At 37.4% G+C, this 14,882-nt stretch overlaps 1 long non-coding RNA gene across 2 annotated transcripts in view; it reads right to left on the minus strand.

The window, feature by feature from the left end:
- Nucleotides 1-14,882, minus strand: part of LOC134514546 (uncharacterized) — a 123,927-nt gene that overhangs the window by 32,055 nt on the left and 76,990 nt on the right. For both annotated transcript variants that reach the window (XR_010070749.1, XR_010070750.1), the window contains exon 4: nt 3,810-3,879. This is a non-coding gene — a long non-coding RNA (uncharacterized LOC134514546). The remainder of the gene's footprint in view (nt 1-3,809; nt 3,880-14,882) is intronic.

Consider the following 14,882-nt stretch of genomic DNA (forward strand, 5'->3'; position numbering starts at 1 on the left):
CCTTCTGTAAGTCTTATTTAAACCAAAGGCACAGCAAACTTCCAATGTTACTGTCCTTAAGAGAAATGACCTCTAAAGAGAGGAGATTTGGATGTATCGCTCTATATTCATTTCCTTTCTCCTTTGTCACATCCTGCACCTTCTATGAACTGTTTCAAAAAGGGTAATAACATGAGACAAAGCAAAAAACCTGAAATCTCTAAATCATTATTTATTTGGGATGCTTGAGTAAAAAGCACATTTCGTGGGTAAGACAAGTCAGCAGCTCTCCAATGCGTAAGGAACGCAAAACATCATGCATTTAGTACTAACGATTGCTAGCTACTCGCAGAAGTAAAAGAATTAGCTCGTTTTCTGTTCTGCTGTCAAGATCCCATTACACATCCTTTTAGGTGTATCCTTCTGAATGACTTCTTGAAAACATGCATGGAAACAGCATACGTACAATAAGCATGCTCATATGCCATACAAAGAGAACACAAAGAGTACATCAGAGAAATATCTGGGTACACAGTAAGCCATGGAAAACAGAACCAGGGAAATCCCAAGTCCGTCAGGTGAGTCTATTCTGCTCTAGACAAAACTATAGCTCCTGTATAATACAAGAGACATCAAACCAGCTTACAGCCACCACTGCCCTCCTCTCCTAAATAGGTTTCCTGCAGGAATATAAACATAGTATCAGACCTTTGCTCACATCTCCTATCATTTAGTCCTTTGTTTTACAAATAGAAACACATTACTATAAAAAAAATGCATCTTTGTAGTTTCATTCTACATCATTCAAAGCAGCAGATGACAATCAAGGAAGATATAGGAGTGGAAGAAAATTTTCCTATCTCCTTAGTGGCTGGCATGGTGGATTAAATTCCCCTCAATTCTTTCCCATGTAGAGCAGGCCACAGAAAAAAATAAATTTAAAGCCAATCCCACATGAGCTGATTTTATGATCAGTCTCAATAGCACAGAAACAATCTGCCTTTTATGTTCATGACAAATTTCTATTGCACATTCTCAGAGAATTCTCCTACAAGACTCTCCAGAACACAGAGCTCACTTTACTTGTCCTGTACTCAAAGTAAAAGGTATAAAATGAGCTGCTGTAAAAGAAGGATGAAAGTACCTTGGTGTGTCTTCTCCATTTTATATATGGAGTGCAGGAGCACAGAGAAAATAATATTCATTCAGGTGCCAATTCAAAAACTAAGAGTGTGGGTTTGCAATACTAAGCATCTTGGAGCAGGTTATTTCCTCAAAATAGAGTTCTAAGAAGCCCAGATGCTGTGGGAAGAGTTCAGTATCCTTCCTCTAAGGAAAGCACTCTGGACACACACACAATACAAGGCCTGGTGAATCATGAAATCTGCAACATCCATGACTTATATAGGAACTCTTCGGGAAAAGCAGGCACAAAGCACCCAAGTTAGTGCCTTCACCCAGGAGACCCTCCTTACTCTTTGGAGAATTCCCAGCCTGATATACCATAGCCTTCCTGCTGCCTCAACAAACGAGGCAGCAGTCTAATAGATAACTGATTACCACACATCCTTCATTATTCCAGAGAATGCAGTCTGCTTCAAATATGGCAGGAGCACGGGGAGCAGAGGTAGAGCCTCTTCCTAAACTGCATTATGTCTCTTATCCGGACTCTCCTAATGTACTACTACAGGAACGGCTTTCACAGTGTGTTAACAAGCCTCAATTTCTATCAGGAAACAATTCACCCTGACTCTTCCAAGCCCTGAATACCAACACACAGTGATTTTTATGCAACACAGTCTGCAAATGAAACCTGAGATTTTTGACACAGAAGATTCAACAAAAGACTTAAAAAAATTCCACCTAAACCACTGTCATGCTCCATGACAGTGAACCAGCATAGAGACTATTGTAATGATATAGTACTCTTACAGCAATTCATGTATCTATGCATGATGCCACATTACCTTAAGTGACTTTAATTCATCTTTCTGCCTTAAGTGCTCCAACGGTGGTTTTGTGTTTGTTTTGAATTTCAAAATAAGTACCACGGGTGTGCTGCAGACTATGCCTAAAATAGCATCTGGATTGTAATTACTGTCTGAGACCTAAATTACAAAAACCTGTCTCTCCATGAAAAGATATAATTATTGAAAAGATCTTGCATGCACAGTTTGTCTGCATGCTCAACCATCAATTAAATCATTACCATCTAATCCTCCTCACAAATAGAATTTCCTAAATTCCTGAACCTACAAAAATTTGTTTCCAAGTGAAAAATTACCACATTTATTGAATGACATAAGAAAAGCATACTACCACTATGGAGATCAGGGCTGCAAGCAGAGCCTTTTATCTCTTTTCTCAATGAAAGGACATTCAGTTGCCAAGTTGCTAATGGAGGGGTAAAATCAAGTGGTTTTTATCCACTGCAAGTAGGTGGGATAAAGGCCAGTTCAACTCAAACCTCTGTGCATTGCTGAGTTTTGTAGGGCACCACACAAATCCCAGCTGCATCTGCCATCACTACTTCAGTATGGCAGCATAGCTTTTTTACTCCAGACTTTTGCCCAAACTTCCCCGTTTCTACCTTCACTAATGTCAACCTTTTCCTGCAACTAGCCACGCACATCTGACACTCATAAAACTTTTGAACCCAATTCTTCATTCTGGTATGTTTACCAAAGGAATGGTAGCAGAAACTCACATCGTCTTTGTGCTGCCCAGGGCCGTGTGTCAGACAAACACAAAGGACTGGTATATATTAGAAAAGCCTAAAAAATATGCTTGGTCTCCTCTTGATCTCCTTCCACCTACTGACACAATTTCTATGCCAAATGTGATGGCTCAAAACCAGCACAATGCCAGGGATTCTCTGCAGGGGGTTAGCGGAGAACTCAATGTTCCCTTTTGGAGAACTTGCGGAAAGAACTACCAGACTACAGTAGGTGGAGAAGACATTTATTTTTCTCTTATGGGCCTTTAAAGCCTTCACACCACTCTCAGTGCATTGAAGCTGCTGGGAAAGATGTCTGAGACCTTTATTTTTCCAATTTTTTTCCCTTATGCTGCAATGTCTTAAATACAGATCATCTCTGATGCACAGACTTCTTTTTCTCATCCCTTTACTGATGGCCAAAGGAAGGTATATAGAAAGGGAACTATTATCCAACTTCCCTTAGTGTCATTCTATTGACTCCAATTTTGCTGCAATTAGATTGTGGCCAGAAGCCTGCCAAAAAATTTCAACTATGCAGATGTCTTATTAATTCACTTAAGATAAATGTAGCTGCTTTGTTTACTTCTCAACAGCATGAAAAAGAAAGCTTGGGCAGTCAGCCGGCGAGCTGGTCTGGGTTTTCAGATACCTAACCCGTTGTACAGCTAAGGGGAAGAATATTTATAAGTGATAACATTGTCAAAATCACTAAATTTCTGTTGTTTGTCATCTGGCAAAACTGCTTTATTGTCACAAACCTACTTCAACAGAAACCATGGACTACATAACTATCTTTGAAGAAATGTTATTCTCATCCATTTTACTACTTATGTTAAATGTTCCCCAGCGATCCGCATAGATACTTGAAAAACACACCTCTCAGCAACAGGAATGTGAAGAGAAATCAGTCATAGATTTACTTCTAAAAGCAGCAGTTAACTAATGGTCATTTACTATGTATAGCCTGGCCCATGCTAAAAAGAACCGACAATTTCATTTACAGCTGTGCCCTTGTTTAGTAAGAGAGCAAAAAGCTTCAGGACTATTTCAAACTTAACATGATCATCATTATTATTCAATGCTTATGTTCTAGTAATTTTGAAAGGCTTACCATGTTAGGTATTCCAAAAAAGCCCAACTTCTTTTCAGAGCAGTAGCTGAAGAAGCAATGCACCAAACATCTGGAAAATGAGTGAGAGAGTGAGGTTTGGATAACACAAATATAGACACTGGCTACTTACGCGCACATGAAGAAAGGACTTAGACTGTAATTTTAACTTTTATGCTATGGCCAAGAACCACCTAACTCTGATGATTTTTCAGGGGACAAGAATGTGTGCCTTTTGGCCTGCACCAACAGTGGCCATTAATACTCATGAACCACGGATCTGAGATGATTAGTCCTTTTAATCTGAGTCACTCTGAGATACTCACCCAAAAGCCGATAAAGTGGCTGGGTTTATGGTTGGGGTATTTTTTTATTTTTTTTTAAAAGGTACATCCATGGTTTGTACTATGCAAAGGTGTTTTGTTTTCTCTTTTTTTAATTTTTCCTCTAGATCTACAAATAGAAAGTTTCAGTCTGTTACAGTTCTGTTCACTTCAGGGTGTCATGTACACTCGAAGGTCACTGAAAAGCAACCCACTGAGAAGGGGTGCCCAAAGCTGGGCACTCAGAACATTGGCAGAGTTTTTTCTCCACTCAATTTTTTCCAAATTTTGATGAATCCTTCTAGGATTGGCTATTGATGATAAAAGTAATAGTAGCAGTAACACTTTCAGTCTTTCAAATCTGAAGCATCTGAGTGTTCCCACAATACACACACACACACGCACACACACACACACACACATATATATATGGCATCATTGAAGTGGACTAGCATTCTAGCAGAATGCACAAGGCACAACAACAGCAGGGACACAAAGTAATGCTCCATTTCCAGTAAGTACCAGCAATACAGAAACTTCAGGGCTTTGCAATATTTCCTTTGGTCTACCTTTAACTATTAACCACAACCTTTATTTGCCAGGTAATCCTATAAACAAATTCTCTTTAATGTTATCTTTTTAAATTACATCAGTCATAAATCCATTTTCAATTTCTTGGTGTCACGAGTGATGGACATCACTACTGATCATGTAGAGGACACTGAAAAAATCAAGCCAATGAAGATGACCCTATTCCATCATGCATCCTCATGTCATTCACCATGTCTCTGAAAAAAGCCTTGTACTACATCTTTGAAAGACAAAGACTTGAGTTTTGCTGAACTGGACGAATGAATTCCAGCATCACTTTAGACAAATGAATGCAATCTGATATGAGTATTATGTCTTCAGTCCCTGACATTTTCTTTTGCACTACGTACTCTGGGCATTCCTCTTCTGTGCCATGATTTCTGTTCTGGAAATAAAAGCTAAATTCATTTCCCTTAAGCAAATAAAATGAAAAACACAAGACATATCCTGGGAAATATGAAGAAAAGTACTGTGTAGGTCTATTTCTCATCTCCAAAATAATCTAACTTCATTCATCTTTTTACAAGTAATTTCCTCCTTTCTCTGCCTCCCTGTAACTCCTTTGGCTGTACATACTTAGAAGGTTTTCCCTGGGTATGCATATTTTCCATTAAAAGAGTACTTCTACAGACACGTAGAATTTATTCAAAATCTGTCCTCTCTAGCAAAATGTATTTCAAAGGATCAACCATTTTTCTTCATCTTCTCAGCAAGAAGTAACGTTACCCTTGTTCCTGCCTAGTGCATCAGAAAACGTCCCCCAGAATAACTCGTTTATAGGATGAATTTTGCATGGCTCATTCATACAAATGTGAATATTCATACAAATTCATATGAATGTGTTTGAAGCTCTAAGCCTTAAACATAACCATGGAAATGATGATCAATGAGAGATCATTTCCAAGAGGCACAGCTACGAATTTGTTTTTAGTATTTCCTACCACTGAAACTAGATGTTATATGCAAGCCTCTAAGTTTAGCTCCAGATCCAAGCCAATCCATAAAAGTTCTTGGATATTTACATGGAGGTCAGACCCAGTGCTGCCTCACAGGTATAAGCTGCTGTCCACAACTTCAACTGGAATCCTGTTAGATGGTTTTGCTTCTGTCAGGATGATGAAGTGGACAGGGTGCCACAGGAAGGCTTTTATTCCTTCACTCATGACGTTGGTTTCCACAAGTCTAATTCATCAACCCATGCCTCAGTTTCCCTCTCTGTAAATCCGGGATAAATATTTTCAACTGTGAAATATGTCAAGCTGTGTAGATGGCAAGGGCTGTAGTAGTTGAGTGACAGTTTATTCTATAATTAACCAAAAAAATGTTATTTTTGCTTTATTAACTTAAATTACTCCTGAAACTAATTCGGAGTAAATGGAGATAGATTTTTAATAACCCACCATTATGTGCTCCCAATCATAAATAAACCATCATTAAATTTCAAAAAACATTTGAAAAGGGAACATTTACAAAATATAATAAACATTGTTTAAGAAATTATAAACTTCAACATTTTCTACAAGTGTGATCATCCACATTCCTGGCAATGTCAAAGGACAGTAATAATAGAAATCATAAAAATACTTGTAATCTTATAAAACAAAAATGTGTTATTAGAGAATTTTTGTCATTTAATATTATTTCCTAAATTAGCTCTTAAGATTTGAACAAGGTCTGCCAGTGTACAGTCAATTAAATATGACTTCAGTAATTAATGTGAAAATATTCAAGCTAAGCTACAGCTAAAATGAAATAGTAAAAGGTACCATAGCTTGTAATTTTTCTGAAGTAACAACAATTTCTTCTGTTTCAGATCTTTTAACATATCATTGCATAGCTGTTTGCCTTTTTTCAGCGTTATGCAGTTATTTGGCATCAAATGACAAATACAATATTTGACAATTATGAAGGGGGTTGTAATGAATGATTACTTTTGATGTTTCATGAAAACAGCCTCTTTGGAGTTAGGATGAAGCACACTTCACAATGGGATGCTAATTGGAGATGAGTCAGACCAGCCAGGCATAAAGCAGATTTTGTAATAATGGTAGATATTAACTAGCTATAGCCAGATGCTATGAAGGAAATGTGAACTTCTGATCTGAATCAATGGCCATACTCTTTTATAACTGGAGTAGATAGTAGAGAAGTAAAAAATGTATATAGGATCTACAAGTCCTTTGTTAGCTGAGGGTTTCAAACCTATCAGATGTCACCTCCTAAAAGAATACAAAGCCACTAACTAATGTGGTAATAGGTTAGACTATAAGGTAATAAAATGTTATGTGAGGAGAGTGTGGTGATACCATCCATTTTTCTGAAGTTTGTAGGGAAGAAATGGAGTGAAACGGAGTGGCTGAATAAGTGAAAGAATTAAAAAGAAATCACGGTCAAGGTTCTGTCTGTTAACTGGAAGAGTCAAACACATGTTCTGGTTCGTGAGCTGGTCCAAGGCTGTTTCATAGAATCAGAGAATGGTTTGGGTTGAACGGGACCTTTCAAGGTCATCTAGTCCAACCCCTCTGCAATGAACAGGGACATCTTCAACTAGATCAGATTGCTCAGAGCCCTATCCAACCATGTTTCCAGGGATGGGGCATCTACCACCTCTCTGGGCAACCTGTTCCAGTGTTTCACACATTTCAGTGTTTCACACCCTCATCGTAAAAAATTTCTTCTTCATGTCTAGTCTAAATCTACCCTCTTTTAGTTTAAAACCATTATCCGTCCTATTGCAACAGGCCCTATTACAGAGTTTGTCCCCATCTTTCTTATAGCCCCCTTTAAGTACTGAAAGGCTACAATAAGGTCTCCCCAGAGCCTTCTCTTCTCCAGGCTGAACAACCTCAACTCTCTCAGCCTGTGCTCATAGGAGAGGTGTTCCATCCCTCTGAACATTTTTGTGGCCCTTCTCTGGGCCCGCTCCAATAGGTCCATGTCTTTCCTGTGCTGAGGGTTCCAGAGCTGGATGTAGTACTGCAGGTGGGGTCTTATCAGAGCGGAGTAGAGGGGCAGAATCACCTCCCTCAACCTGCTGGCCATATGTCTTTTGATGCCATCCAGGACACAGCTGGCCTTCTGGGCTGTGATCACACAATGTTGCCTCATGTTTCTGTGTTTTGTTCATTGTCTTCTTCATATAAAATGTGACTGGGTAGCCAGGTCTTTTTGAGCCACTGATTATCACATATAATTTTGGCAAGTCACTTAAAATCTTGGTATGTCACAGATCTAATGCTTTTGCAAACCTCACATAAATATCTTAAAAGAACAAAAATATTCAAAACTGCAGCTTTGGATTTGGGCACCTAAATTGCATCCAAATGCCTACTTCATGCATTTAAATCCCTTCTGACGGATCACAGTTTTTTCATCAGTGTTACATGTTCAGCACTTTTCCTTAAAACCAAGGTAGAACCAAGACACTGAATGAGTATCTCAGTTTTCACTTAGTTCCTGAGAAGGTATCTAAAGAAATCTGAGTGTTCAGAAATCAGAGAGTAAATTAACTCATACATACTGGTTACTTCTAGACTTCAAGTGATTTTCATGTGATCTTCACATGACCTATGATTTTTGAATTTTTAACAGTCTAATAAACCTTGGCTTTTCTGTTTGCATAGTTTTAAGTATGCGGTGGGTATGAGCTCTGACAGTGGATTCCGTGGTGGTCTCAGGCTGTGCTGTAACCTTGTTGCAGTCATAGCTTTGAAATGGCAAGTCAAGTCCTTCGAACTGGCAGAATTAGATATCTTCTTTCATACTTAGCTTTTGGAGACCTTCCGGCCATCTGCTGAGAAACTGAAAAACCACAAAGTGCTATTGACTCCATCTAGTTCTGAAGGAAGCTTTCCATTATCTTTGCTAGAAGGTCTTTAGTCTGGACTAACATGGAGTCTCTGTCTTTCAAATAACTGCTGCTGCTTCCTAATCGCAGAGAATAGTCCCTGTTAGTGATTTACATTCTGTTTCAGAACACTGGTCTTGAATGATACAGTCCTTAGTTTTGCATATAATCTAACAGATGAAGGTATTAGTACGGTCCCTCAGTGACTCATTAAAACATTTTAGGCAAGTTTTAGTGCACTTTTGATGCAAACAATGACTGCATGCTATTCTCATAAAAAAACAAAAACAAAAAAACCCAAACCCCAAACCAAAACACGAATGTTTTAAAGAGGCTCCAACTTCTTGAAAGAATAATCTATTGTACCCCTATTTAATTCAAGCAAAACCAGCTTTGAGGTCCATTCTTGTACTCACTAATACTACTGGGAGTATCGATATTGACTATAGTGAGGAAAAAGAATACCTAGTTTAATATATGCTTCAGTTTATAAAATACTAAGCCAACAAGTTGCTTAAGATGGTGTGTATCTGTTCATTTATTTTTATACATAAAATACAAGGACCTTAACACACAGGGTAGAAAAAGCTAGGACATTAACAAAAGAGTGCAGTGCTTCTTTTTGTTCAGTATTAAAAAAAATGAATCCTTGGTAAGGGTATAATTAACTTGGTATTATTAACTTGGTAGTGTGCAAGCCATCCTTTTTGGAGGGATATGTTGCACTCACGGGTGCCGGAATAGAAGCAGAATGACTGGATGTTTGCAAAGGAAAGTTTTAATAGTCTCTGTCAGTTCCTTCATGAACCACGGGCAATTCCTGCCACCTCACATTTCTAACCATTCAACATCTATATCCTGTTGCCTCAGCCCATCAGAGACTGGAATGACAGTGTTCAACACAAAGTAATAACTTTCCCAAGGGCTTATCATTCATGAGTTAGCAAATGTGACTTACCATGCAAGCTAATGAAAACAGCTCTGTTATTATTAAGCAGTCATTCTACAATTAACTCACTCGCATTTTCAGACGAGTTACACTGCAATCATATGAAGACTATACTGCAGAACCTTCTTGTCCATTTATCCCATTCATAACAATACTAAATGAAAACATTTTGCCCGTATCCTGCCAAGCCAGTCCATGGACACCTCTGAAGGAGCAGTAACTAATACTGCTAATGATTCTTCTTACTAGTCTTGTTCTCTTGTTATAAAACTCCTTATCTTCTTGACCTTTCTGCATCAGAAGCCCCCAGGTGAAGAGGCTGAGAATTTTCTCTGTAACAAGTCCTTTTAAAGCCAAATTAACAGCTTTTACTGATTCAGTGTGCTTGCATTTTTGGTACCTATCTGGGAATATACTTAGGAGAAGAGAGAAATATAATTTGCAGCAAGGGCTTAGCACAAGGCCCTTTGTGACACGAGACAGTAGACACTCAAGGTTACTCATCAGTTCTGAAAATCATGTCCCATCTAAGTGCAACAAATTCAAGGGCATGATTTAAAACAGCTCCTGTTGCTCAAGACATTTTATGTCTATCTATTTTTCTGTCTATATTATACATAAACGGTATTTATTTGATATATTTCCTAGTTATTCAAGAGATCACGAGTAAAAAGTGTTGAGCTTCTGCAACACATGCCATAATAAATACACCCCCAGCTTTAAGCCTTGTTTATTTTTACAAGGCTTTGCTACAGATTTTATTTTGTTCCAGTGTGCTTTCTCCTCACATCAAATTCAGAATGGTCTGCCTGCTTATCTTTTCTTTTCTACATTACTGACAGTCTTTTTAACTTTGAACAACATCATCAGGGTAGTAATCAATGTTCTGCTGAAGCTCCAGGGATTCAACAGATACTCTTAAACCACGTTACTTAGAGGCTCCTGCCCACAATTTGGAATAAATGTCTGTATTTGAACAAAGCAAATACGTAAATCATGCCTGTAACTCTTCATCATATGGAGAAAAAATTTTACTTCAAATAATGAATCAGGAAGCAAAGCAGCAAGAGAAAGAAAAAAAGATAGAAAAAAAGACAACAGCAAGAGAGACAGAGAGGAGAGTATGATGGAAAAAAATGAGACAGGACTAGAATTAAAGGCAATGATGTAGAAAAAATCCTGACAACTTTAATGGCTTGTCAAAGAAGATCTCCAAGGGCTCCAAAACAAATGAAAGAAAAAAGCAAAGCCATATAAATATATACGGAAATGAAAATGGAGAGGAGTATCTCATCTATTACTTCAGGATGCCAAAATCAAACTACTTTATCTAATAAACTAAAAATGGTGTTTATGAAATGCTGCTGCAGTTTATCACATCAGCAGCCTGTATTGGTTCTAAAGATGAAACTACATCAACATCTTTCCAGTCTGTTTCTCCTGGAAAATTTTCTTAGCTTCCATGGTCTCTGATGCTAAGAAACCATAATACTGTTATGCTTTCCATCTTTCTTGGATACAAATGAGGTGACTAATTACTCCATTTAACTGCACTACATACAGTAAATGTGCATGCATTTGAATGCATGTGCATATGTGGTTTTTTTCCCATGCTGGTCAGCAGGACGAATATGTTTTCTTAATATTATCAGTTGTAATCAATATATCCACAATACCAAAGAAGAACGTTTCAGAAGTGAAAAGTGCAAATGATGCATTGAGGACTCTGCTGTGGTCCTTAAACCCTGACCTAAACCAGGATGATGTGGAACCACCGCAGCAATGTGGGATCAACTGGGTCTTCTGATACTTCATTTCATCCTCAGGCATCAAAAGTAATATGCTTGTTTCTTTAGCCAAGAGGAGGATGCTTATTTCTCTGACAATCACATCTGCTTTTATGTGCCTCTATGGTAAAGAATAACCAACCACAGGTAGATTTAAAATAGCAGATGATGCTTGTAACTAATGAAAAAACAATACAGGTTATTTTCCATTACCTTTCTAGAGAAATTTAGCTTTAAAAGACAAAGTCAGATAAAGTTTAAATGGGAATTAATATATGTACTAAATGACTGAAGCCACGCTAAAAATCTTTCCATATTAGCCCTGTATCTATGCGTATCTGTACTCACACACATACTGTTCCATACTCAATATTGGGAAAAAACGTATTCAAGAAGCTTTTTTTCCACAGTAATTGTCACCTGTGAAAAGTGCTAAAAATACAGCCATAAAAAGCAATCTGTTTCTGTGAGTTCTTTTCCTTTCCTTTCCTCCCCCTTCCCTACCCTTTTTTTTTAATTAAGATCTTTTTATGGGAACTAGATTTCTTTTTTTCTTATGAGTTAATCTATTCCTACTCCTCCTTCCCTATATTTGGTTGCAATCACTATGTTACGTGGTATTTCTGCACCAGTGAATTGTATGAGGTAGCAGCAATAAAACTGAAGGTCCAGCAGGGGTTCTTTTTCCAAGCTAACATCCAGATGTTACCACACAACTACATTTCCGACATAAACTTCCTCTTACAAATAACATTAACAAGTCTCTTTATTTTAAGGTTATTAGTCAACTAACGGCAATCATACAAATTATCTCACCATTTTATTACATGAACAAAAGGAATGGAAAACTAATAAAATTATGAAAAAAAGAAATTGTACCCCTTTTTTCTCCATTTTCTGCATTCGCCTCTGTTTCCATCTTTCACAGCCCTCCCAAAATTACTGCCCTAAAGTTTAGTGCTGTACTGACAAATGGGGTCAATATAGCACTAGTCAAGAAAATGAAGTAGATCCTCCATCTGAGATCTACTATTTTAATGTTTGTGCAAGGAAAACTTTATGATTTTTGCTTGTATTCAAGCTCTGGAAAAAAATTAAAGAACACCGACCTATGACAGACATTACTGACACCATGTTTTTGCATTTTGTTTTCTTTTTTAAATTACTTTGAGACTTTTAATGGTTATGGGCACCTTGGGCTGTACACAAGTTATACAAAGACCTCCAGAGCATGAATATTGCCAAACAAGTGCTAATCAACTGTTTGTTTGTTTCTATTCCACATAATTTTTTGCTTAGGAAAAAAGGAGGTTATATTCTTAATTAGGAACATTTTAATTTATTCAGTATCTCTAACCCAAATCCCGTCATTTAATATTTATTGATCAATGATCATTGCTCCTTGTGCCCTGCATATTTATGTTTTAGTTGGTATCTAAATTCTTAATTTGGAACATCCTACCTGATACAATTATTACTTAAGAAAGAGAAATTTGCACCGACTACTCAACTTCTATTCATTTCAAATTAAGCCTAGAGGGCTCAACACAATCTAAGAGCCATGCTCAAAAGGCTTACTGAAGTTAACGTTTGTGTTTCTGAGACTGGACTTTGGCCAAAGGAGTTAGAATTGCTATTAGGAGAGGATTATGCATTCTTGAATGCTTTTCATTTTCATTTCTGTTTTATACAGTTTCATTTTTTCTTTCTTTTGGGAAATATCCTGTGTAATGTAAGGGGCAAAACCCAGCATTTCTACAGATGTAGAACCCATTAGGATCCCTAAAAATATATAAAATGGATATTACAACTAATTCTGAAGGCAAATTCTCTATTGTTATCTTGGGCCATAGGAGTACTGAGAACGCACCAGAAAGGAGCCAGATTTTTCCTACCAGGTTTTCTGTCTGCACAGACGAGTCTTTAGGAGGTGTATAATTAGTAGTATGATTTCTACAGTTACCCATCTGCCAAATAGTGTGCAATTCCCCTGTTCTCTTTGGGCTTCTTTAGGAGGTCCAAAAGCTCCTAAAGCAGATCACACTTATTTTTTTGGATAAAAACAAAAGCTGAAGCCTTAGCTCTGAATGCTCCTGATCTAAAGCAAGACTTTAGAGATATCAAGTATAAGAAATGTCATTTGTAATAAATAAGGCACATGTACAAATCATGATTAGATTAAGTAAATCATCTGAGAGTCTGAAGTAAGGACTGTTGTTTATTATATATTTGCAATATTTCTAGAACATTAAAGCTCATCTCTTTGGTGATATTAAATGTAAACATTAAGCAAATACCACCAAGGTTATTGCTAGTAGGTTTTAGAAAAAGCAATGCCATTATGAATGGTATGCATTCACTCTATAGCATGTTCTTGCTTATTACCAGTATTAGAAAAACACATCAAAAAAGACTACACTAAACATGTTTTAAGCTAATACTTTTCTCTGCTGCCAACTGTTTAACAACTAGCTTGTGTTCAGTTTCACGGAAATGCACACATTTATAACGGTGCTGTATGGGCAAATAAAAATCACAAGCAAGTTGTTTAGCTGCTTTAATAGAAGTATTGTAATCAACTGGCATTCAGGCATACACAATGCATGTCTAATTCTGCTTTCCACTATACTTCTCTAGGACTAGCACTGAAATTTCTTATTAGTACACGCAAGAATATAAACTGGCAGTTTGTTATTATCAAGCTGCTGAATAAATGATAAATGCTGAATAGCTGATAAATGAATTGTTGCTATTACACAGTTGGGGGAAGGGTGTTGTTTGTATATTTTCCATAAAAACAAATTACAAATTGTTTATAGATGTGATCATTACTGGATGATTACTCTGGCCCAACAATTTATACTCTCTAAGCTGCTTGGGAACTGCTTCCTCTACATTAGGTATCTGAAGCGTGTTATTTTTGGTCAAGGTCACACAGCAGTTTGGCTGTTCCCTGATTTATTAAAGATTAGTTCAAAAAATAGGAAACGTTCTTAAAAATATTTCTCACTGATGCATCTAAACACTACCGCAACAAAAGCAGCAGGATTAGTCATCACCATGCTGGTCTCATATTTCTCAGGGAGACAGTGAAGAAGGCAGCATGGGGCACTGAGAGGACAGACTTCAATTTGATAAACCATCTAAGTAAGTACTTACATTTGAGCTTGTCATTAAGTGGAGTTTTACTCACACAAACTTTAAACTCAAGTCTCTGAAGGAAAAAAATACCTCTCTGTAAATACTAAAGCAAGAATTTTTAAAATCAAAAGGAAAAAAATTTGGAAAAGAAAATTATACCTTATTGAAAAGTACCATAAAACTGTAGAAACGGGTGTGGAGGGAACCCCAACAGGTCAAAGAGATCTCTTGCCCATCCTCACTTATACAAGAGAATCTACCATATCTAAAACATCCTTGGCAGATGTTGGCCTAGAACTGCTCACGGGTCTCACTACCACTGCTTCCCCAAACTGGTTATTGAATTCAGTTGAGTCCTGCTATGAGCTTCAGAACCAACACAAGACTAGGAGTCACTCTCAGTTATCCCTCTTCTTTCAGTTCATACCCCTGATATGA

Source organism: Chroicocephalus ridibundus, chromosome 4 (genome assembly GCF_963924245.1).
Source record: "Chroicocephalus ridibundus chromosome 4, bChrRid1.1, whole genome shotgun sequence".
In the NCBI taxonomy this organism is placed as follows: domain Eukaryota; kingdom Metazoa; phylum Chordata; class Aves; order Charadriiformes; family Laridae; genus Chroicocephalus; species Chroicocephalus ridibundus.